Raw genomic sequence first — 24,341 nt, 5'->3', positions numbered from 1 at the left:
AGAGACAGAGAGAGAGAGGAGAGAATGAGAAAAAGAGAGAAAAATCATATTTTCAGTGTAATCATGGGATTCTTATAGACTTTATTTTCAACTGACAAAAGGAAATACTGAGGCCTTTAAGAAACAACTTTGATTCCTCCCTCCCTTCCTTCCTCCTTCCTCCCTCCTCTTTCTTTCTTCCTCTCTCTTTCTTTCTCAGTCAGGCTTTGAACCCAGGTTTTCCTGACTGAGGTTAACTCTCTATCCATTATTCTTTGCTGTCCCTCAATTGTTAGATAAGGCATTTAAAACCTGGTTTTAAATCTAACATCAGCTATCTGAGATGCTTAGGTTGTAAGATTTTCCCCCCAGGTTTACTCATTTTCCCCAATCTTTCCTGATTATACTTGTGGCATAATTCTATCTTTTCTGGTTGGATTGATAAACTCCCAGAGAAGAACAGATTCCAGGCTTGCATTTTTAGGCAGCCTGTCAAATAATTTAGAACTTCCTACACATCCTGGATTTATCACATCTGAATGGAGTTTTAACCATTACATCCCCTCATTTCACTTGCCTTTTTACATCTTCTCAAAGGCATAGCACATCAGAAACTAAAATTGTAAGACATATTTCAAATTTAGGGTGATAAATAGACAAAATGAAAAATAATTTTTCAATGTTGGATACTGCTTAATCCTAAGGGCTCTGACATTAACCCCATTTCTTTAAATATCTGCTCTAGGGGGCAGCTAGGTGGCAGCTAGGTGGCACAGTGGATAGAGCACTGGCCCTGAAGTCAGGAGGACCTGAGTTCAAATCCGGCCTTAGACCAAACCCTTGACACTTACTAGCTGTGTGACCCTGGGCAAGTAACTTAACCCCAATTGCCTAAAAGCAAAAAAAAAAAAAAAATCTGCTCCACTACTTTATCCATTTCAACACTAGGGCCTAATTTCTTTTACCCTGTTCTCCATAATTTATCTCCCAATGCTTGTGACAGCAGGACACTAAAAAAAACAAAATTAAAATAAGAATAATTAAGCAAAGGAAAATGAACCTGACCAATTGCTACTTTGGGTAAAAGAAGATCTGGGTTCATATTCAGAGGAAGATAGTGAGATAAAAAATACAACTCCTACCCCAAAGAGTAGCATCAAATGGTCAAAAGCCCAAAAAGACTTCTAGGAAGAACTTCAAAAGGGATTTAAAAATCAAACAAGAGAGACTGAGGAAAAATTAGAAAGAAAAATAAAAGCAATCCAAGAAAATTATGAAAAGAAATTTAACCAATTGGAAAAAGATGCAAAATGTTAACATTAATAAGATATGAAACACAGGCTTGCAAGACAACTTTGTGAGATCGCTGAACAGATGTTTTGTATTCATTTTGGACCTGTTCTGTATGAATACCTCATAGGGTCCAGACCTCTTGGCCAGCCATGTGGTGTTAAGCATCTTCTCCTCCAAGGAAGATGCTGCTAAGGAAATTCCCTCCTGATAGGTAGCTGGCAACTGACTCAGGAACCCAGGAGGTCAGGAATTCTTGGATTCATGATATCATCAAAGCTGGAAATATCTGTTTCTCAGGATCATTTGTGATTGATCTGTGCTCAGGAAAGGAGACAGAAGGCAGTCATGGACTCAAGGTCCAGTCTTAAACACACTTACAAATGCACATGATCCTGGTGCCATGCACTTATACTGTCAGATACCATCTTGGGGATGGAAAAGGAACAAGAATCCCCTGTACTCCTCCTCCTTCCTCTTTCTTGAAATTTAAGAGAGAGAAATCCCTATGCAAAGGGAGAGTGATTCAAAAGAGAAAGGCAGAGCTGCTCCCACATTTTTTTTTCTAGAACACAAAATGGGATGTTCTTCTACAAGAAACAGTCTTCCTGGCCCTCAGGCAGCTGACATAAGCAGTCAACTCTAATCACTGAGAACCAATTAGAGATGTTTGCCACATCTACCTAGTAAGAGACTTGTCTCTCAGCAAGAAGCCAGACCATATTCCAAGCTCCAAAAAGAAGTGTCCCAGTCCAGCGTAGTACAACTGAACTTAGCCAGAGATCTAAGGAACAGAGGGAACTGAGGCAGAGTGCCAGCATGTATGTGAGGCTCAACTAGATTTCCAGGAAAGGTGACTGGCATCTAGATGAGGTCAGTTCTGTCTCCCCAGAAGTCACTTGGAACACAGATTGGGGATAATGAAAAATGCATTCCCCAGTGTGGGAAGAGGTCCAAACAGATTTGAACTTCAGCTCTCAAGGGAACTTCCATCAAAGGGTAAGAAGTCAGAAAGTGAGCAATAGGGGCATATAATGAAAAAAAGACTGACATTAACAAATGTTTAAAAACAAGCAAATAAATCAATAGATAAGATATTAATAACAGTGGGAATATGGTCTTCAGATCATCTAAATGAGTCTAAATATCTTTGAATAAATGTTGCAATATGAAGGAAGATGAAGCAATACCTGATAAGTCAGAGGACCCTGTGGATTCCCAACGGAGCATAGAACAATAGAAGATTGTTTTAAAATGGTTCAAGAGTAAATAAGAATCATGAATACAGCACTTTTATGACCTACAAGGTAGAAATAACAACCAGAATAGGAAAACTTGAATCCATTGATGAAATATCACTAAAGAAACCAAAAGGAGAACAACAGATTGGGAATACAAATACGTAGAAAAGAAGACAATCTGAAAGAGGAAAAGCAAAAGGCAATAGCTTTAAAAGACAGCATGATCCTCTTATAAGCAAAACATACTGGTCTTGAAGACAATATATAGAGACAACTTAAGGCTTACAACTGTCCAAGAAGAACATGACTATAAACCAAAAAGCTAAAAAACCTTCAGCATCATATTGCAAGAAATAATTTAAGAAAATTGCCCTGAAAATCGGAACATAGAAAACAAAGTGCTAATTAAAAGAATCCAGAGATCACCTCCAGAAAAAGATAAATCTATACTGTAAGCTCCAAGACACATAATGGTTTAATTCAACAATTTCAATGACAAACAACAAATCCCACAATCCACCAGGAGAAAGACTATCAAATGTGAAGGAAAGGAAATTTAAAAAACAGATGACTACTTTACATTCATCAGAAACTGCAGAAAGGAATGAGATCATGAGTTCCAAAGAGTAAAGGAACTCTAAGTGTCCTTCTCTGGAAAGCTGAGCCTAATGATTAATGGAGAAAGATGGACCTTCAATAAAAGAGAAGCATTTGAAACATTCCTACAAAGGAATTATTTGAATGGCCTTCTCCAAAGATGACTTATTAATAGTTTGACATCAACAAGAAAGGAAATTTATAGTAGACTGCCTCAAGGATTTGTCCTTGGCTGTGTGTTGTTTGATATTTGCATAATTTGAATAAAGGCATCAATGGCATTTAAAGCTCTTTACAACCTTGCCCCTTCCTAAGTGTCTAGTCTCTTAGTATTTCCCTCCACACACTCTATGATAACCACCTACACTGCTACTTTTTGGTCCTCCAATAGGATGCTCCATTTACCATCTCTGCCTTTGTACTGGCTGTCTCCCATGCCTGGAATTCTCTCCCTTTTCTTAGTTTCTGGGGATTCCTTCAAGACTCAGCTCAAATATTACCTTGTACAAGAAACCTTTCCAAGTACCCCCAGCTGCTAGTACTTTACCTTCTGAGATGATCTCCCACCACTTTTAATATGTTTTAAGTCTCTAGGTACTTTCATGATTTTGCTTGCCATTAGAATGTGGTCTTGAGGACAGGGTCTATTTTGGCTTCTCTCCCAGGCATAATGCCTGACATATAGTAAATGCTTAATAAATGATGAATGATTGACTCTACCTTGCTGCAGGTATGAAAATTCTTTAATATGACTACAGAAAAATAGAAAGATCATCTCAGGAGAAACCATCCAGGAAGAGTTTCATCAAATAGGTGAGATTTTTACCCACTTCAAACAGCTATAACTGTATAAATTAGGCCGTGGCATATTGAAATAATAGAGAGGAAAGGGAAATTTCTCATATATTCTAAGCAGGAGAGCAGTATGAGCATACACATGTCAGTCAGAAAGCACAAAGAATGTTTAGGAGATAGCAAAGGAACAGTCTGGCTAAAGTGGAAGTTTTGTTTAGGGGAATAGCGGAAGATAAGAATGGAAAAAGTTTGTTTGGGACCATATCATGAAGGACCTTAAATACAAAGCCAAAAGGTCTGGGCTTACTTCTCTGATGGTTTACAAACTGGGGAATAACATAAAAGAGAAGAGGACAATGTTTAAATGAAAAGATGGATGCTGTTTTCACCCTCCCTCCTTTTGTGTGTGTGTGTGTGTGTGTGTGTGTGTGTGTGCGCCTATCTAAAAATAAGGATAAGAGAATTATGGAAAGACAATTATTTGCTTTTCAGGAGAAGCTAAATCAACCATATCAAGTCTGAATGTCTTTTTCATGAGACAGTACAGGATAAGGAACTAAAAGAACTATTGTTAGATAGAAAGTGGAATTTGAGAGATACCCAAAATCACTATGCGTCAATATCTTCATATTTAACCTTGAGCTTGGGAAGGCAAAAAATTGGCCTTGGGGCCAAGTTCACAACCAAGTATCCCAAGGCCCAGAATTCTAGCTACTATTCTGCTTTGAAACCCACTGAGCTAACTTGGAGCTGTGTCCTGATAGGCTAATTGTATCTGATTGGTTTGGTGCAAAGGGATAGTGACTAGTGGCTTCAGAAATGCAGCAGGTAAGGTAGAAACGGCCAGATTTTTAGAGCTTGACTTGCCCAGACCAGAAGATGATCTCTAAAGCACTGATGCAGGCATTTGAATTTATTCAGTTTTGTTTCGTGATGGACTCTGGGAATAACTCCCTTCCAAGTAAAGACGGCTCTCTGCTGCCATCTTCTGTACTCCCTGCTCAACCCCTTTCCAGTTCTTATGTCTACTGCTGACTGTAGGGAAGCAGAAGCAAGCAGATTTCCTGGTAGAGTCCTGCAGAAACTGAACTACTGAGGGATAAGTGCTAGCTGTATACTGTTGTATCATTGTGATAGCTAACTCACATTTATCTTTCCCTATCAGTTTCACAGTATTTCCTATTCATGCACTCTCTGATACAGGCAAACTGGATTATTTGCTTATTCCTTCCTCTAGTTATAAGTGATCCTCCCTTCCCCAAATTACTTTGCTTTTTCTTTGTATATATTTGGTATAAACTTATCTGCATATTTGAACATTTAGAGAGGGGCAGTATAGATGGTCTCCAAGGTTTCTTCCTGCTCTATGATGCTGGGATGATGATCCAGTTCCAAATATCCAATAGGAAGTTGTGATATGGGGGCTTTAGGAGAGAGAAACTAGGCTGGATAGATAGATCTGAGAGACGTCTGTATAGAGATGATATTTGGACCCAATGGCTCAGATGAGGTCACCAAGTGAGAATATCTAGAAAGAGAAGAGTGCCCAAGACAAAGCCTTTGGATACACCCAAAGTGAATGGGTACACCATGAATGATGATTAAGCAAAGAAGAGTTAGGAATAGTCAGAAAACTAGGAGGAAAAAAACCTGAGACCAACGCCAAGAAAATCCAGAGAGGATTGTCTAGAAGGAAAGAGTTGTTAACTATCAAATGATGTAGACATGGTCAAGAAGGATGAGGACAGAGAAAAAGCCATTAGATTTGGCAATTAAGACAATACTTGCAATTTTGGAGGGAAAAAAATTAGTTAATTGATGAGGTTTGAAATCAGATTGCAGAGGATTTAAAAGTAAGTGAAAGTAGATGGTTCTTTCAAGAAGTTTGATTAATTAAAAGAAGAGGGATATAGGATGATAACCAGTAGGGATGGTAGGATCTAGTGAGGATTTTTGAAGTGTGAATGAGATTCAGAAGTATTTGTAGATAGCAGTGTAGAAAAAAGTAGATAAGGAGGGACTAAAGTTTCTAATTTAAGTGCTGGGACCTTGGAGAGCTTTTGAAGTGTTTTGTTATTATTATTAGTAGTAGTAATAATAAACAACTTAATCTCATCTTTTAAAGTGGAGTTCAGCGAGAAATTGTCCTGTAACAAGTTATTATTTTGTATTTAAAATTTGTGAACTACTGCACAAGTGGATAAGATGACTTTTTTTGGTAATCGAATTAAAATATTGGGAAGTAAACTCATCTTCTGTAGGCTAAAAGTATCTTCAGCACATCTCTGTAGCTGATATGCATCATATCCTATTCCTGTATGATATAACTTTGTGTTTTTCTCTAGATTTTATATTTTGAAAGCTTTGTAGTCTACCTAGCTTGGATATTATGAATATTTAGTATGGTGACATCTATTAAAATGTTATTATTAAATTTTAAAGCTCAAAGTTCTGTCCTCTGCAATTATGGACAACCATTTAGTCAATGACAGTGCTCTATTTCCAATAGTACTTACTTGTTGACTTCTTAAAGTATATTTTGAGATCTACTTTTATGATCTATTAGTTTCATAAAAGATATCAAGTCTCTTACATTCAATTCTAGGTATCATGTCTTGCTAGATGTTCTGCAAGAACTAAATTTTTTCAACCCTCAGGAACGAGTTAGAAGGTTTCTACCTTTTCCATGAAAGTTTTGCATTGATCATAAGTCTGGGATACTTAAGGATAGTATTTACATAACTTCTGGTTGTGATGACCTGATGACCTATCATCATCACCCCTTCACATCTGTAAATAAATCCATATGACTCAGTCATTTTGGACACCCCCCCCACCTTTTTTTTTTTTTGTAAATTTAGTGTTAGTGGAGTTCATATGCATGTTGCTCATAGAGATTTTTGATTCTGCTGTCAGATCTACTTTTGGTTCTTAACTCTTTCTAGGTTTCATCCAAGGTAAACCATTCTAGTTACATTTGACAAATCCCATGGCATATACCTATTATCAACGTTTACTGTTGAAGGGTGAAATAATTTTTGTTTTTTTCCCCCAAAAGTAACTCCAGAGATGTTTAACCTATTTATGATGTTCTCTGAGAAGGCCTATAAATCCTCTTTAGAAGAAGTGTAAACCCTTTTACAAATGTCTTTGGGTGATATATCCTATGTTTTATTTTTAAATTAAATTTTATTTTTTAATTATCATAATTTTTTTCCTCTCATCCTCTCCTCCCACCCTCTTCCCCCTTGTTTCCCCAGGAAAAGTGAGAAAGAAAAACTAAACTTGTGTAACAAACAAGTGTAATGAAGTAAAATAAATTCCCATATTAGCCAAATATTGTTTTATTAATCTTGTAGGGTATTTTTTTTGCTAGGATAATCTCCAAATTAATCATTGTATATTTTACAGTTCAAAAAGGACACATTAAAGTCTGTGTTGTATAGGTATTAATTACCATAAATGTGATCTCACTGAGCTCTGATTTCAGGATGCCAGTAAGTCTCTTGATACACACAGCCACATTTTTTCTCCTCTGAGTTTGACATGTCTTGTCTGGAGGAGACAAATGTATTTGTAGGTATAACCTTTCTCCTTTGGCTCAATGTGACCTTTGGATTGAGGTTCATAGGGTACATTCCTTATCTTTCCTATATGTATGTTAAAATTTTTATATTTACTAAGTCTAAATGACAGTTGATGGCATTGGAGAAAGATTCCATATTATAAAAGAACTATTTATGTGTTTTTGGTAGGTTCAAATAGCTTAATTCGTACATGCATATCAAATGATTAATAGCATTTGGTTTAGTACTTCTTTTTTACATGGAACCCATATTTATTTGTATTTAGGGGAAATGGCAGTGGATTTAAAGCTATGCAAGCTCATAAAGGCTTAAACTCTTTTACAGAAAAAGCAACATTTTATAACAATTGAACTTGATATTATCATGTTGGTGGTGTGTTTTCAATAGGGAATAGCTTTATATGTAGACATTAACTACTTCTGTGTTCTCACCATACTTGGGCCTATTTTATGCGAGCTCTCCCAAAAGCCTTACAACATTTAGGCTTTGGGGACACTTTGTGTATTTGTAGTACATGACTAGATCATGAGTATAGAGCTGACTAAAAGGCTTTGTTGTCTTCAACAAAGTCAGCACAAATGTCATGGAAATTTGGGTGGCTTGTTCAATAATTACTGAATCGATAATAAGCTGCTCTGTATATCACTGGAACTTTGGGGGGCACCCTTTTTGCTCCTCAACTGATACATTAGTTGCTTGCTTAAGGCATTTATTTATTGGCTAAAATGCTTCAAAGTGGGACATTAATTTCTATCAAAGCACTTTGTCAGGTTTCTCTCAGACATAAGCCTGATTCCAGCTTTCTTAACTGAAAGAATTTTATATCTATTACCAAAGAGTTGAGGACATCACTCTCCTTCCAAAATATAGGCTAATTACATGTTTATTTCATTAAAAAGCATTCATAGCATATAACACTTGCAAAACCTATAAACATGTGGAAGAAAAAATAATTTGAGGCATGAGTCTTGTTTTTTCATCCATTTAGTTTTTAAATAGTATTTTTTTTTGGAGTTTAATAAAGGTTTTTAGTGATATCAGGCTCTTTCACTTTTCCCTCTTCAGATTTTAATAACTTCTCGATGGCATCTTATCTAGGCTAAGGGTTGAAGTCATTTTTTAGGATTTTTCTACATTGTTGTTGCTGTATTATTACGCAACTCAGCCTTGATAGAAAACAGTATGAAGCCCTTGCTTATAATTAGTAAAACATGTTTCCAATTTATTTTTAAAATTGTAATATTGATGCATAATCAAAATATGCAAACTTCTGATTCGTTTACTCATCAATGTCATTTGCATTATGTTTCCAGCAGTGCAGTATAACCATTGCTGATTTGTTCTGGTATACCTTTTTTTCCCCTTATGCTATCAGAACATAAAAGAGCACCACTTGCTCCATTGTCCCCTGCATTAAACTGTTGATAATGTTGATCTTAAGTAGGGCCAGCCTATTTTGACTTTTCTATTTCTTTCACTCTTAGGAGCAATTGTACGACGATGACCAAGGTGCTACCCCAGTCATTGAACTAGCCAGGTAATAATAATAATAATGAAATAATAATAATGACCACTAACGTTTTTATAGTGCTTTATTATGTGCTAAACATTTTACAATTACTGTCTCATTTGATTCTCACAACAATCCTGGGAGCATATCTTATTATCACTCCCACTTTATTTCTGAGATAACTGTGGCAAATGGAGGTTAAATGACTTGCCCAGTGTCATAGATCCCAATTCGCCAGCATTGCAGGATTTGTATCAGGCTTTCCTAACTACTGTAATGGTCTCCTGGCACAAGCAGTCACCACTGTACTCTACCCTGTTTGGCATTTCTCCCACCCCTACAGCATTATTATTATTATTTAATTCTTCTCATTGTTTATTCAAAGGAGCTCAGATAGAAAAGGAGTGCGGGACAAATTGATATCCTGATATGTTACTCTCCTTTGTTTAGTGTCCCATCATCTAGTGTGCAGGTGAAGAAACGACAAAGCTTTGTAATTGGCTAAAAGTATTGGGATGCAGATTTTTTCCTTGGGTAGACCCCAATACCAGACAGAATGACAGCAGTGATATGTATTTCTGTCTGTTACTACATAGTTTTCTTATTTCTCTACTAGGTCTTTATGCTTTGTTTTTGTTTTTGTTTTTGGTTTTTTTTGGCAGTTGGGGTTAAATGACTTGCCCAGGGTCACACAGCTAGTAAGTATCAAGTGTTTGGTCTGAGGCCGGATTTGAATTTAGGTCCTCCTGACTTCAGGGCTAGTGCTCTATCCATTGCACCACCTACCTGCCTCTTAGGTCTTTGTGTTTTGAGAACTCTTCAGCCAATATGATTTGGAAGTTATGGGTATTTAGGATGGCAATCTCTCTTAAAAACATTGTTCTTAAATTATTTGTGGATAAATTACATCTGTCGGGTGATGGGTTCATCAGGTATTATGCTCAAATTTCAGAATATCTTATTTATTGACATCTCAATGATATTTGGGATTTTGTTTTTGGACTTTAGGACAGTCACCTGTCAATCTATAAAGAATAGTGATTTGCCTGTACAAATATGACTACTTCATCATGTCTTTTCATCAACTGGTGCTAAATTGTTATAATCTGCAATGAAATGCTGTACAATTTTAGACTATTTTCTTTCAAAGTCTGCATCAATAAGAAACTCTGAGGTCTTTAAGAATGAGAGTTTTATGTTTTCTGGTAACAATGACTTACTTTTAGAAGAAAATCATTATATTATATGAAATCAATAATATTCTAACTCAGTCATTGGTGCAATCTTTGTTGATTGAGTTTGTGTGAATTTCATACATGAAGAGTTTGTTGGCTTTAGTTTTGGAACTTAGTTTCGATGGCAGAGTAAAAGCAGTGACTTGCTTGAGCTCTCCCCTAAACCCCTCCAAGTACTTATACAAATGGCTCTAAACAATTTCTAAAGCAGCAGAACCGACAAAAAGACAGAGTGGAACAAATTTACAGCCAAGGCAGTCTGGATGGTTGATTGGAAAGGTATATCACACTGGGTAAGGAGAGGAGCTCAGTTCAGCATGGGTGCTCTGGCAAGGCAGGCCCCAGCAAATCTGGAGCAGGCATCAGAGGACTGAATCAAGAGCAGCTCTTGTGGTTTCCAGTCTTCTCAACCCATGAACACCAAAGACAACTTAGAAAGCCAGTGGGAAAAGTCTGTATCTACGGTGAGAGAGAGAAGCGTGGCAGCCCCAGTCACCAAGCACGCCCTGGGGTGGCAGCTATTCCCAGAGCTTCCGGCTCACAGACTGAGGGGGAATTGAGTGGCTGATCAGAAGGGGATTGCAAGGATCTCTCTGCTGGTGCAGGATTCTCTTGCTTTGCCCGTGCTTGGATCTGGGTCACAGTTCTGGATGGTGGCCCTGCGGTGAGGAGGAATGCTGGCATGGTGAAGCTTGTAGTGGTGGTGCAGAGAAAACCCTCCTCACAGTTCCAAGACAGAAAAGACTGCTTGTGGTCACTCACAGACCAGCGCACAGGCCAGGAAAAGAGTAAACACCTCACGCTTTATCATACTATCTTGGAAGAAATGAAAATTTACAGGTCCCTAGAAGTATCTTTGAAAACAGCTGCACAAATACAGTACATTCTCCACACTGGAAACAGACCGCTACCTCAACAAAGAGTTTACAACTCAAATAATTAGCTGAGATCGTGAGCAAGCAGCACAAAAAGAGTCAGACCATAGAATCTTACTTTGGTGACAAAGAAGATCAAATCATACAACCAGAAGACAACAAAGTCAAAGCTCCTACATCCAAAGCCTCCAAGAAAAATACGAATCAGTCCCAGGCCATAGAAGAGTTCAAAAAGGATTTTGAGAGCAAGTAAGAGAAGTAGAGGAAAAACTGAGAGTGATGCAAGAAAATCATGAAAAACAAGTCAAGGAGAAAATATTGCAAGAAGCCAGAAAGAAATAACTCAAGTATTGTGGAAACGCAATCTGGATATCACAAGATTTAGCAGCTTTCACATTAAGGGACCAGAGGGCATGGAATATATTCCAGAGGGCAAAAGAGATACGATTACAACCAAGAATCACCTACCCAGCCAAACTGAGTATAATCTTTCAGGGGAAAAAATGGTCATTCAGTGAAATAGGGGACTTTCAAGCATTCTTGATGAAAAGATCAGAGCTGAACAGAAAATTTGACTTTCAAATACAAGACTCAAGTGAAACATGGAAGAGGTAAACAGGAAAGAGAAATCATAAGAGACTTAGTAAGGTTCAACTGTTTACATTCCTGCATGGAAAGATGGTATTTGTAACTCATACAGACTTTTGTCAGTATTAGGGTAGTTGGAGGGTAAAAATTATGTGCATGTATGTGTATATATATGTATGTGTATATATATGTATGTGTATATATATGTATGTGTATATATACATATATACACATACATACACATAATTATACATATATATACACACATAGATAGATAGATAGATAGATAGATAGATAGATAGATAGATAGATAGATAGATAGATACATAGACGGCACATGGTGAGTTGAAGATGAAGGGGTGATATCTGGAGAATAAAATTAAGGGGTGAGAGAATTATACTGGGAGAAGAAGAAAGGGAGAGGTAGAATGAGGTAAATTATCTCACATAAAACAGACAAGAAAAGGCTTTTACAGTGGAACAGAAACAGGGGAAGGTGAGAGGGAATGATTGAATCTTATTCTCATTAGATTTGGCTTAAGGAGGGAATAACATACACACTCAATTGGGTATGGAAATCTATCTTACCATACAGAAAAATAGGGCAGAAAGGGACAAGAGAGCAGGAGGATGACAGAGGGGAGGGCAGATTGGGGGAGGGAGTAATCAGAAGCGAACACTTTCAAGAAGGAACAGGGTCAAAAGAGAGAATAGAATAAATGAGGGGTGGGATAGGATGAAGGGAAATATACTTAGTTTTTCACAACATGACTACTATGGTAGTGTTTTGCTTGACTACACATATATAATCCATATTGAGTTGCTTGCCTTTTCAATGAGGGAGGGTGGGTGGGGAGGGAGGAAGGAAGGGAGAAAATTTGGAACCCAAAGTTTTAAAAACACATGTTAAAAAAATTCTTTTTGCATGCAACTGGGAAATAAGATATACAGGCAATGGGGCATAGAAATCTATCCTGCCCTAAAAGAAGTGGAAGGGGAAGAGGGTAAGAGAAGGGGTGGGGGGAATGATAAAAGGGAAGACAGATTAGGGGAAAGGGTATTCAGAATGCTCGCCATCTTTGGATGGGGTAAGGGATGAGATGGGGAGAAAATTTGTAACTCAAAATCTTGTGGAAGTGAATGTTGAAAACTAAAAATAAATAAAAATAAATTTTAAAAATTAAATTAAAAAATAAAAACAAGGAACTTAGTTTCTTCACAGGCTTCATACCATTAACATTTGATAAGTCTAGTGGCCTGTTATCTATAGTTAGTCTTTATTATTGCTCTATGAAAAGTATTTCTGTAAGTTTTTAACTTTTCATGTAATTTAAGAACACTTGTCAGTATTCTTTCCCCTTTTTGATGAAGAAGTATTACTCTTTCTGTAGCTGTTTGGGGATGATGGGTCTTATGTTTTATTTATGTTTCACATATTTTTGTTTAGTCATTTTCTAAAGCTATTGTTATTTATTTTAAGTGCTGCAAAAGTATCCATTAAGCCCTGACTGTGGGCTCTTCAAGGGCAGAGATTGTCTTTTGCTCTCTTTGTATCAGCAGCACTTGGCTAGGCAGACACTTAAGTAGACACTTAATAAATACTTTTTGACTAGCGAGCATTGTAAGAGTGTTAATTGTTCTACATATATTCTTCCCATCACATTTTGACTTCAGATCGTTTATGTGTCTATTGATTTAAGCAGTCACATCTTTCTCCTTGATAGCTTTTTTCTCAGTATATCCTGCCTGGAGATAACAATAAAGAATAGTTTTCCATGCAGACATCAGGTGTTCTAGTGTTCTTAATAACTGGGAGTTTGTTTTTTGTTTTTAAATACATGAATAAGCCATGAATGCAGAACTGAGTAAAAGGCTTTGTGGTAGTCTAAATAGTGATGCTTTCAAATAACTTGTTCTATAATTATTTAATAAAGAATGAGTTGTTCTTTACCCCACCTCAGCACTTTTTGGGGCACTCATTTTTGCTCTTTAGCCAATTATTTATGGGATTTAGATGGAAGTGGCCATGGGATTTTTCATGAGGCTGTTATTGTTCTTTTATATTTAATGTTCTGTGGACTACTGTAGAGGCAGATAAAAATTCTGGCGTATAAGTTCATCTTCTGTAGGCTCACTGAAATGATCTTCAGGACAAAGCCAATAGCAGACAGGATGATGGGGAGTATATATGCTTCATCCTGTTTCCATGGCGTTTTGATTTCTTCCCCTAGATTTCTATATTTGGGATTTTCTTCTGTTTCTTATAGTTTGGAATTTATGAATAACCAGTATGATGACATTTATTTGACATTTTCTTAAATTTTTATGGTTTAATGTTATGCCAGACATTCCTTTGGTCTTGGTACAATTTGTTTTTGAATTCTCAATGATATTTTGGGGTCTGTACTGGTAATATGGGACTTTGACATCTGTTACTTTATGAAGGTTAGCAAGCTTCTGTTCTGCCATTATGCTTTTCTATGCATTCTGTAGCTGCTAAAATTTTGCAACCTGCAATGCTGTTATACATTTTCCATAGTTTCTTTGTATAATTAACATTGACCAATTATTATTATTAATAGTTTTTGATATTTTCTTGACCATTGAAGGCTTACCAGTATTTCATTAGAACAACCATCACCAAAACAGTAAATGATAGCACAAGATGTCACAAATCCCAGACAATGTGCTTTTGAAATCTTTCACATTGCACTACGAACCACCTACTAAATGTAGTAGTTGCTTTTCTCAGAGTCTGCACTGGCTATGGTGTTTCTGTGGGCTACCACATTCTAAGAAGAGGGGAAAATACATATTTCCTATTTGCCTATGAGGGTAAATGGAACAAAAAAACTTTTTTGGTGTCTCAGCATAGGTCTGACTATGCCACTACCCTGCTCAAGGAGCATCAGTGGCTCCCCATTACCTGTAGGGAAAAAAACACACTTTTCTAAAAACATTTAAAGCCCTTCACAATTTCATGCCAGCCTATCTTTCTAAGCTGATTACACATGATGACTCCACTTGAGTCACTCAATGTTGAGGAACCTTGCTGAGGATACAGTCATATATTTCTTATAATGATTGCTATCTGTGTTTATACTTAGAAAAAAACTATTTTTGAAAAAGCCATTTGATTATTTTTCTGCTTTATTATTGTCCATTTTTCTTTCCTACATTCCCTCATATGCAGGAGAAATGCATTCCTTTTCTCCCTTCTGTTGAATGACCCACCTGCCTGTTAGATGCATACTTTTTTTTTTTAAGGCAGACTTGGCATCAAATGCCAATACTAGGAGAAGGTTGACAGATGGTTATAAATTATTAATCAGGACGTAGAACCAAAATGATGGTGTAGTAAATGAGCAACCAACAATCACGAGTTCTAGTCTTTGCTTTGTCTTTAACTTGCTGGGTGAACATGGACAAACCAACTCTTTGCAGGTGTCAACTTGCTATAAAATGTATAGGTTAGGCTAGATCAGTCATTCTCAAAACTTTTTTCACTATCATCCAAAGATATTTTAATTTCCAATGCAACAGAGATATATATAGATATAACCCGCATAAACAAAAGCTTTGGGGAGGGATTCCTCAATCATTTTTAAGAATAAAGTGGTTTTGAGTCCAAAGAGTTGAGAACTACTGTACTAGATTGTCACTCAGGTCCCTTTAAACCAAGGGTTCTTAATAGGGAGTCCTGGAACTTGTTTATTATTATTATTATTATTATTATTATTTGTGTTGATAGTTGAATTTCAACATAATTTATTTTCTTTATAATATTATACAATTTATTTCAGGTATTTAAAAACGTTATTCTAACAAGGGCTGCCTAGGCTTCATCAGATTGCCAAAAGTCTCGAAGATACACACACAAAAGTTAAGAACCTTTCTCCACCCCCATTTTAAACTCTAACATTATATGATCCTTTATTAGATACACAAAGAAGGTTGCAACAGCCTAGAAGGATTAACAGCATGCAGTTAGATTGTAATTTAAATCCATGTCTCAGTAGGATTTAATACAATATTTATACCTGGAGATACAATGGAAAATGTGCAAATTTCTTTGGTCAGACTTCCTGCTTCCCTGCCATTTTCAAACCTGGGCAGTGCTAATTCCAGCTGAGTTCTCCCAGGAGGAAGCTCTTTATCTTGACTTAAACACCTCAATTAAATATAATTTCCTATAACTGATAGCTTAGCCTCAGCCACATGCTACTTCTACCTATAATTCTACAGGCAGGCTAAGGATTCATTCCAAAATATTTCATACCATAAGGGACTTTGAATAATAATATGCATTGACCTTCTAGGATAGGATGCCTTCATTGTGATAGAAAGTCTTAACTTGTGTGTGGACTGATGCTGAGTGAAGTAAACAGAACCAGGAGAATGTTGTACACGATAACAGCCACTTTGTGTGATGACTAATGTTGACAGACTTAGCCCTTTTGAGCAATGCAAGGATCTAAGACATCTCCAAAGGTCTTATGATGGAAAATGCTATCTGCATCCGAAGACGGAACTATGGAATTTGAATGCAGATCAAAGCATACTATTTGCTATTTTTTTTCTCTTCTGTTGAGTTTTGTTTCCTCTTTCTGGTGGTTCCTCCTATTGGTTCTAATTTTTACTTACAACACCACTAATGTGAAAATATGTTTAATAGGAATGTATATGTATAGCCTATATGAGATTGTGCACCATCTTAAGCAGGGAGGTAGGGAAGAAGGGGGAGAAAAATTTAAAACTCAAAAGCTTATGGAAGTGATTATTGATTTATCAAAATAAATTAATAAAAAAGAAAAACAGTCTTCAGTGGAAGTAGTAGAAATGATGTTGTGATTGTACATATATAACCTATATCAGGGGCCATCTCCAGTTATCCTGATCTATATCTTGCCACTACCTCCAGATGGCTCTGGAGGAGAAAGTAAGGCTGGTGATCCTGCTCAACTCTTCCTCACTTAAATCCAATTCATTTGCAAGACCTGACATCATCTTCCCAATGTCATGATCCTCTTCAAGAAGGAAGTACAAGCAATGACCTATATCAGATCGCCTGCTGTCTTGGGGAGAGGGGAACAGAGGAAGGGAGAGAGAAAAATTTGGAACTCAAAATTTTACAAAAATGAATGTTGACCCCAAACCCTTCCAAATACCTATAAAAATGGCTCTGAACAAATTCTAAACCAGCAGAACCCACATAAAGATAAAGTAAAACAAATTTCTAGCCCAAGACAACCTGGATGGTTGATTGGAAAGGCATAAAATTCTAAACCAGCAGAACCCACAAAAAGACAAAGTAAAACAAATTTCTAGCCCAAGACAACCTGGATGGTTGATTGGAAAGGTATATCACGCCAAGCTGGGAAAGGAACGTAGTTCGGCATGGACACGCAGGCCACAGTGAACCCAGAGCAGGCCTCAGAGAACTAATTGCAGGTAGCTGTGGCAGTATCCAGACTTCTCAACCCATGAACACCAAAGACAACTTAGAAAGTCAGTGGGAAAAGTCTGTTTCTGTGGTGAGAGAGAAGCCAGGATCAGAGCCCCATTCCTGGAGCTTGGCCCTGGGGCGCAGCTGCTTCCTGAGCTTCTGGCCCATAGACTGAGGGGAATTGAGTGCTGATCACAGGGAACTGCAGGGATCTCTCTGCTGGTGCAGGATTCTCTTGCTTTGCCTGTGCTTGGATCTGGGTCACATTTCTGGGTGGTGGTCCTGGGGAGAGAAGGAGCACTGTTGTGGTGGAGCTTGTACTGGCTCTACAGAGGAAAACCTCCCCAAGATAGAAAAGAGTGCTAGTGGTCACTTATAGACCAGAGCACAGGCCAGGAAAAGAGCAAACACCTTGCCCTTGATCATAGCACCTTGGAAGAACAGAAAATTTATAGGTCCCTAGAAGTATCTCTGAAAACAGCTGCATAAAACCCCCAAAGCTTGGAACAGTACGTTCTCCACACTGGAAACAGACCCCTACCTTAATAAAGAGTTTATAATTCAAGTAATTGGCTGAAAACATACAACCAGAAGACAATGAAGCCAAAGCTCCTATATCCAAAGCCTCCAAGAAAAATATGAATTGGTCCCAGGCCATGGAAGAGCTCAAAAAGGTAGAAGAAAAACTGAGAGTGATGCTAAAGGAGACTCAAAAAATACTGAAGAAAATAACACCTTAAAAAATAGCCTAACCCAAATGGCAAAAGAGGTCCAAAAAGCTAATGAGGAGAAGAATGCCCTAAAAAGCAAAATTGGCCAAATGGAAAAGGAAGTCCAAAAGCTTACTGAAGAAAATACTTCCTTAAAAATCAGAATAGAGCAATTGGAAGCTAGCTACTATATGAGAAATCAAGGCACTTGTAAAACTAATCCAAAAGAATGAAAAATTAAAAGAGAATGTGAAATCTCATTGGAAAAACAACTGACCTGGAAAATAGTTCCAGGAGAGATGATTTAAAAATTATTGGACTATCTGAAAGCCATGATCAAAAAAAGAGCCTAGACACCATCTTTCAAGAAATTATCAAGGAAAACTGCCCTGATATTTTAGAATCAGAGGGCAAAATGGAAACAGAAAGAATCCACTGATCACCTCCTGAAAGAGATCCCCAAAGGAAAACACCTAGGAATATTGTAGCCAAATTCCAGAGTTCCCAGGTCAAGGAGAACATATTGCAAGCAGCCAGAAAGAAACAATTCAAGTATTGTGGAAACACAATCAGGATAACACAAGATTTAGCAGCTTCTACATTAAGGGACCAGAGGGCATGGAGTATGATATTCTGGAGGGCAAAGGAGATAGGATTACAACCAAGAATCACCTACCCAGCAAAACTGAGTATAATCCTTTAGGGGAAAAAATGGTCATTCAATGAAATAGGGGACTTTCAAGCATTCCTGAAGAAAAGACCAGAGCTGGGTATAACATTTGACTTTCAAATACAAGACTCAAGTGAAACATGGAAGAGGTAAACAGGAAAGAGAAATAAGAGACTTATTAAGGTTGAACTGTTTACATTCCTGTATGGAAAGATGATATTTGTAACTCATGAGTCCTTTGTCAGTATTAGGGTAGTGGGAGTGAAAAAAAGTACATGTATGTATAGATAGATAGATAGAGGGCCCCAGGGTGAGTTGAAGATGAAGGGGTGATATCTGGAAAATAAAATTAAGGGGTAAGAGAGGATTATACTGGGAGAAGGAGAAGGGAGAAGTAGAATGGGGTAAATTATCTCACATGAAACAGACAAGAAAAGGCTTTTACAGTGGAAGGGAAATGGGGGAAGGTGAGAGGGAATGAGTGAATCTTATTCTCATAGGATTTGGCTTAAGGAGAGAATAACATACACAGTGGGGTATGGAAATCTATCTTACCCTCCAGGCAAATAAGGGGGGGGGAAGGGGACAAGAGAGCAGGGGGTTGATAGAAGGGAGGGCAGATTGGAGGGAGGGGATAATCAGAAGCAAACATTTCTGAGGAGGGACAGGGTCAAAAGAGAGAATAGAATAAATAGGGGGTAGGATAGGATGAAAGGAAATATACTTAGTTTTTCACAATGTGACTACTATGGAAGTGTTTTGCATGACTACCTGTATCTATAAGCTGTATCGAAATGCTTGCCTTTTTAATGAGGATGGGTGGTGAGGGAGGAAGGGAGAATATTTGTAACTCAAAATTTTAAAAACACATATTAAAATAAATAAAGGAAAAAAATTAAAAAAATTAATGTTAAAAACTATCTTTACATGTAATTGGGAAAAAATAAAATACTATTAAGGAAAAAATGATTCAGAATAAATTCAAACAAAATCATTTTGCCGAAGCCTGAGGATAGAAAGTAGAATATGAGTAAGCTAGGATTTGCCACTTGAAGGTAAATGAAGAAAGTACCAAATTGCAATTTAGTTACCCAGTTGGCTGGCTATCTATGAGATTCTTTCCCACTTTCCATAATTCTGTGATTTTTGTGTCATTTAAAATTATTTTTAAAACTTGATCTTTATGATAACTTTGACTAATTGTTTTAGTAAAAAGTTTTATTTTGGAAATTAAAAAAAGAAAAAAAAAGAAATGATGTTGGATCTGTAGGCAGGAGAAGAGGATTCAAATCCTACCAATGATAGTTACTAGATGTCTGACACTGGGAAAATCACTTCACCTGCCCCTCCCCAACCCCCAGCCTCAGTGTTTTCATTTGTAAAATGGGGATAATGTGACTTTCACTACCAACCCAGTAGGGGTGTTGTTGGGAAAGTGCTTTGTAAGCCTGAAAGCAATAAGATATGGAAGTTGCTATTACTAGAACTTCAGGCAGCAAAGCCTTCATCGAAAGCATCTACCTTTCCAAGATATGCTTCAGTTGTAGGGATGGACCTTTGCCCACAGTTACCAATGACATACGCTAATGCTGAAGAGCATTTAGCAGAATACTTTTTAGGTGGCATGTTTTTAGTGGATGCCTGCTGTTGCCACCACATCCTTTGTATGACAACAAAGGAAATATGCAGATCTCTCTAGGTTCTGCACACAAGAGGAATTAATGACGGCCTAATGGGCAGTGGACTCCTACTCAGCATGAAATAATTGCGGTAAGTAGTTTCCTTATCAAATGAGAGTGCCCTCACACATGTCGTTGGACTAGGTCCCAGCAGCCACTTTTGGAGGCGTGAAGTCCATCTCCAGAGTCTTTCCATTTGCTGGTAGAAAAAGAGAATGATAGAATCTTAGCATTGGAAGAAACTTCAGAGGTCGTTGGGAAGCCAGCAAGATGTGGTGCAAAGCGCTCTGAATTTAGAGTTCATATCTCAGTGCTCCCATTGCATTACCTTGACTATGAAACCTCTCTGAGCCCAAGTTAACTCATCTATGAAATGACAGGATTGGACAACATGACTTCTAAGATTTCAGGTTCTAAATATGTCTAAATATGCGATCTTTTGACTGCTGAAGCATGCATCTCCTCTGAACATACTTAAGTATCCTCTGCTCAAAGACATGCTAGGAAATCTCTCAGGACAGCCACTTTACTTTTGGACAGATCTAATTTGATCTCCCCCCCGCCCTTTTATGTTGAATGAAACTTTAATTCCCTGTAACTTCCACCCATAGCTCCTTGTTCTGTCCTCTGGGGTCAACCAGAACAATTCTAGTCATTTTTTCGCATATGAAAACACTGTAAAAGAAACTCGATTCTATGATTACATGTAAGCATCTCAATGTAGCAACACAGTTCACACATTTTGGAAAATGTCTTCGTGGTATCAAAGAATTATCTTAGCACTTTGTATTTTTTTGGCTTAGCTATTATTCTTTGTGTACATGAGGAGAATTGGACCTTAGACGTAAAAACAGGGCTAACAGCGATGTACTAAGACCACTCAGCTTAATACATTCCCTTTTTGTTTAGGGTTATCATACAGCCTTTTAACTGTGTTTGTATGTAGCTAATGCTGTACATAAGTTTGCCAATACTGTATGTAAGCTTGGGAATGCTGGTTCAGTAAAACTACCCTTTTAGGATCCAAAACTCCATTTGCTAACGAGGGCATTTTGTCCTTCTATTCTGTGGAATGTTCAGGTGTATATGGAGTGGAGTGGAATTCTTCAGTCCGTATGCAAGGGCCACTCCCATAGACCTATCACTTGGTCAAGATACACCTTTGACAAGTTGGTGAATGAAAGCATCAAAGGTGTTTTTCTCAAAGCTCCAAAGTTCATTTGTAGCTAGAAGGTTACCTTGTGCATTCTCCACACTCTGGAGTGGCAAATTCTTTTTCATCAGCAGGTTATACACTCACTGTGGATTTGTCCTTTCCAGCTCTACCTCAAGAATTCAAAAGACACAGGCAGAGGTGATGATGGAGCTTGTGTTTCCTTAGTAATGGGGACAAAGTTGCAGATGTGGATGCATGTAGGAAAGTCAGGGTAATTTATTGTGTTGGTAGTGGTGAGGACAGCCTGTATGACCTACTTATTGTGGGGTGGCAGGGAAATCTTATGCTAATGGACTTTCATCACTACTCAGTCAGAACAAATTTAACTACTTTTTATAATTGCATCCCTTCCTCTAGCCTGGAGTAGTTTCTTGTAGGATAGCCCTGTGACACTGAATGCTACATATGTGGAAAAAGACATGGCTCCAGACTGGCAGAGAGACCTCTATGTACATATGAAGAGATTTCAGAGAGAAGAGAGAGAAAATCATTAGAGAGGCAGGATGAGTGGCACAAACACTCCCATGGCTGATAGGGGATCTCACTGGTGCCCTAGGCATGTGAGTAAGCTGGTCTACAAATATATCCTTTGTCTTTCAGCATCTATAACCTTAGACTCCCTAGAATCCTAGTAAGGTTATTTTCTCTTCTGTCAAGCATAGATTTATTCCCTTATTTCCAAATCAAAGAGTTCATTAACTCTTACATATTATATTGTCTACCCTAATTTCTTTTTATTAATGATATCTAATTATCATTTGCATTTGAGAAGGAGACAAGCTGATGAAAGTATGCTTTTACCCTTCCCTTGAGAATGACCAGGGAAAGTAATTTGAAACCTCTAAAATAGCATTATACCCTTGGACTGCCAATATTTGAAATTGGGGGCATAGATACAGTTCTAGCCCAATACTCCTTTTACAGATAGGTGGGTGAAGGGATGATCCAGGGGTGGGGAACCTGTGGTCTCAAGGCCACATGTGGCCCTCTACATCCTCAAGTATGTCTCTTTTACTGAATCCAAGCTTCACAGAACAAATCTCCTTAATACAAGGATTTATTCTATAAAACTTGGACTGAGTCAAAAGGCTGCACTTGAGGATCTAAAAGGTCACAGATTCCCCACTGCGGGATCACCTAGCCAAAGTGGTTCTACAGTGTACCTCACATTCTTTCTGCTAGCCCACAGGAAATGCAGCCAAGGCCCTCCTGCTGCTCTGTCCACAAAGGTGGAACTCAAAATCTCCTTTGGAGATTCAGTCATGTCCGACTCTTTCTGACCTCATGGATTACAGCAGGCCAGGCCCTTCTATCCTCCACTATCTCCCAAAATCTGTCCAAGCTCATGTTTGTTGCTTCCATGACCACCTATCCATCTCGTCCTCTGCCATCTCCTTCTCCTATTGCCTTCAATCTTTCCCAACATCACAGTTTTTTCCAGTGAGTCCTGTCTTCCCATGATGTGGCCAAAGTATTTAAGCTTCAGCTTCTAATGAATAGTGAATTTATTTCTTTAAATATTGATTGATTTGATCTCCTTGCTCTCAAAAGTCTTCTCCAGCACACAGTTTCAAAATTATTGATTCTGCAGAACACAGCTTTTCTTATAGTTCAGCTCTCACAGTCATACATTGCTACTGGAAAAAAAGTGGTAGCTTTGACTATACAAACCTTTGTCGGCAAGATGATATCTCTGCTGTTTAGTATGCTTTCAAGATTTGCTATAACTTTCTTCCCAAGAAACAAGCATAGCTGTAGTTACTGTCTGCAGTGATGTTTGAGCCCAAGAATACATTCTGCTTCCATTTCTTCTCCCTTTATTTGCCAGGAAGTAATGGGACCAATTACTATGATCTTAATTTTTTTGATGTTAAACTTCAAGCCAGCTTTTATACTCTCCTCTCTCACCCTCATAAACAGGCTTCTTTTTCACTTTCTTCTATCAGAGAGCTATTGTCTGCATACCTGAGACTGTCGGTATTTTTCCTGGCAATCTTAATTCTAGCTTTTAATTTATGAACTGGAATTTAAACATTTGAACAAAATCAATCTATGTATTTATGTAAGATCCCCATGTTAAAAGTCAACCAAATTCTCTATGGACTTGAAAAAGAAGGCAACTCATGCATTGTTATTGGATTATAAGGGAAAAATTTCAAGCACACCATTTCCCCAGCAAGTATTCCAAGTACCCCTCCTCCATTGGTGGACACAAATAAGGTTAGGGAGTAAAGCCATGGGCATAATCATGTGGTGTAGATAGATGCTCAGGGTAAAAAAAAAATATACCATGCTAGTCTCCAAGTTTCTTTCTCAGTCTCTAGGGCTTTATCTTGGAGGATAGTGACATCCCCATGATGTCACTTAGAGGAAAGTAGTCCTAATGAAAGGAAGCAAACAAAACATGTGGCCTGTGATCTGGAAAATGCACTCGTCTCATGAGGCATCTTACAGTGCAATTGGTCAGCACACATCTAGGAAATTTACAAGTCAGGAAGACACACCTTCATGAGTTCAAACCTGACCTCAGACACTAACTAGCTATGTGACCCTGGGCAAGTCACTTAACCCTGTTTGCCTCAAGTTCCTCTTCTGTAAAATAAGTTGGAGAAGGGAATGGCAGGGGGCAGCTAGGTGGTGCAGTGATAGAGTACCAGCCCTTGCATTTTCCATCTTGCATTTTCATTACAATGTATTCAAGGACTCACAATGGTGTTTAACTTACAAGAAAGGTATTTAGGTGTTTCCATCTTTGATAAATTGGAAACTTTGTTGTTTAGAGCAACAGTTCTCAAAGTGTGTTGTGGGCACCCCTGGGGGTCTCTAAAACTCTTTGAGGAAGTCCATGAGGTCAAAACTATTTTCATAATAATAATATGTTTTAATTTTGAATATCATGTGTGTGTGTGCACCCACACATACG

The sequence above is a fragment of the Phascolarctos cinereus genome, unplaced genomic scaffold (genome assembly GCF_003287225.1).
Source record: "Phascolarctos cinereus isolate Bilbo 61053 unplaced genomic scaffold, phaCin_HiC Scaffold_1;HRSCAF=81, whole genome shotgun sequence".
Classification (NCBI taxonomy): Eukaryota; Metazoa; Chordata; class Mammalia; order Diprotodontia; family Phascolarctidae; genus Phascolarctos; species Phascolarctos cinereus.
Note: the sequence above shows the minus strand (reverse complement) of the source record.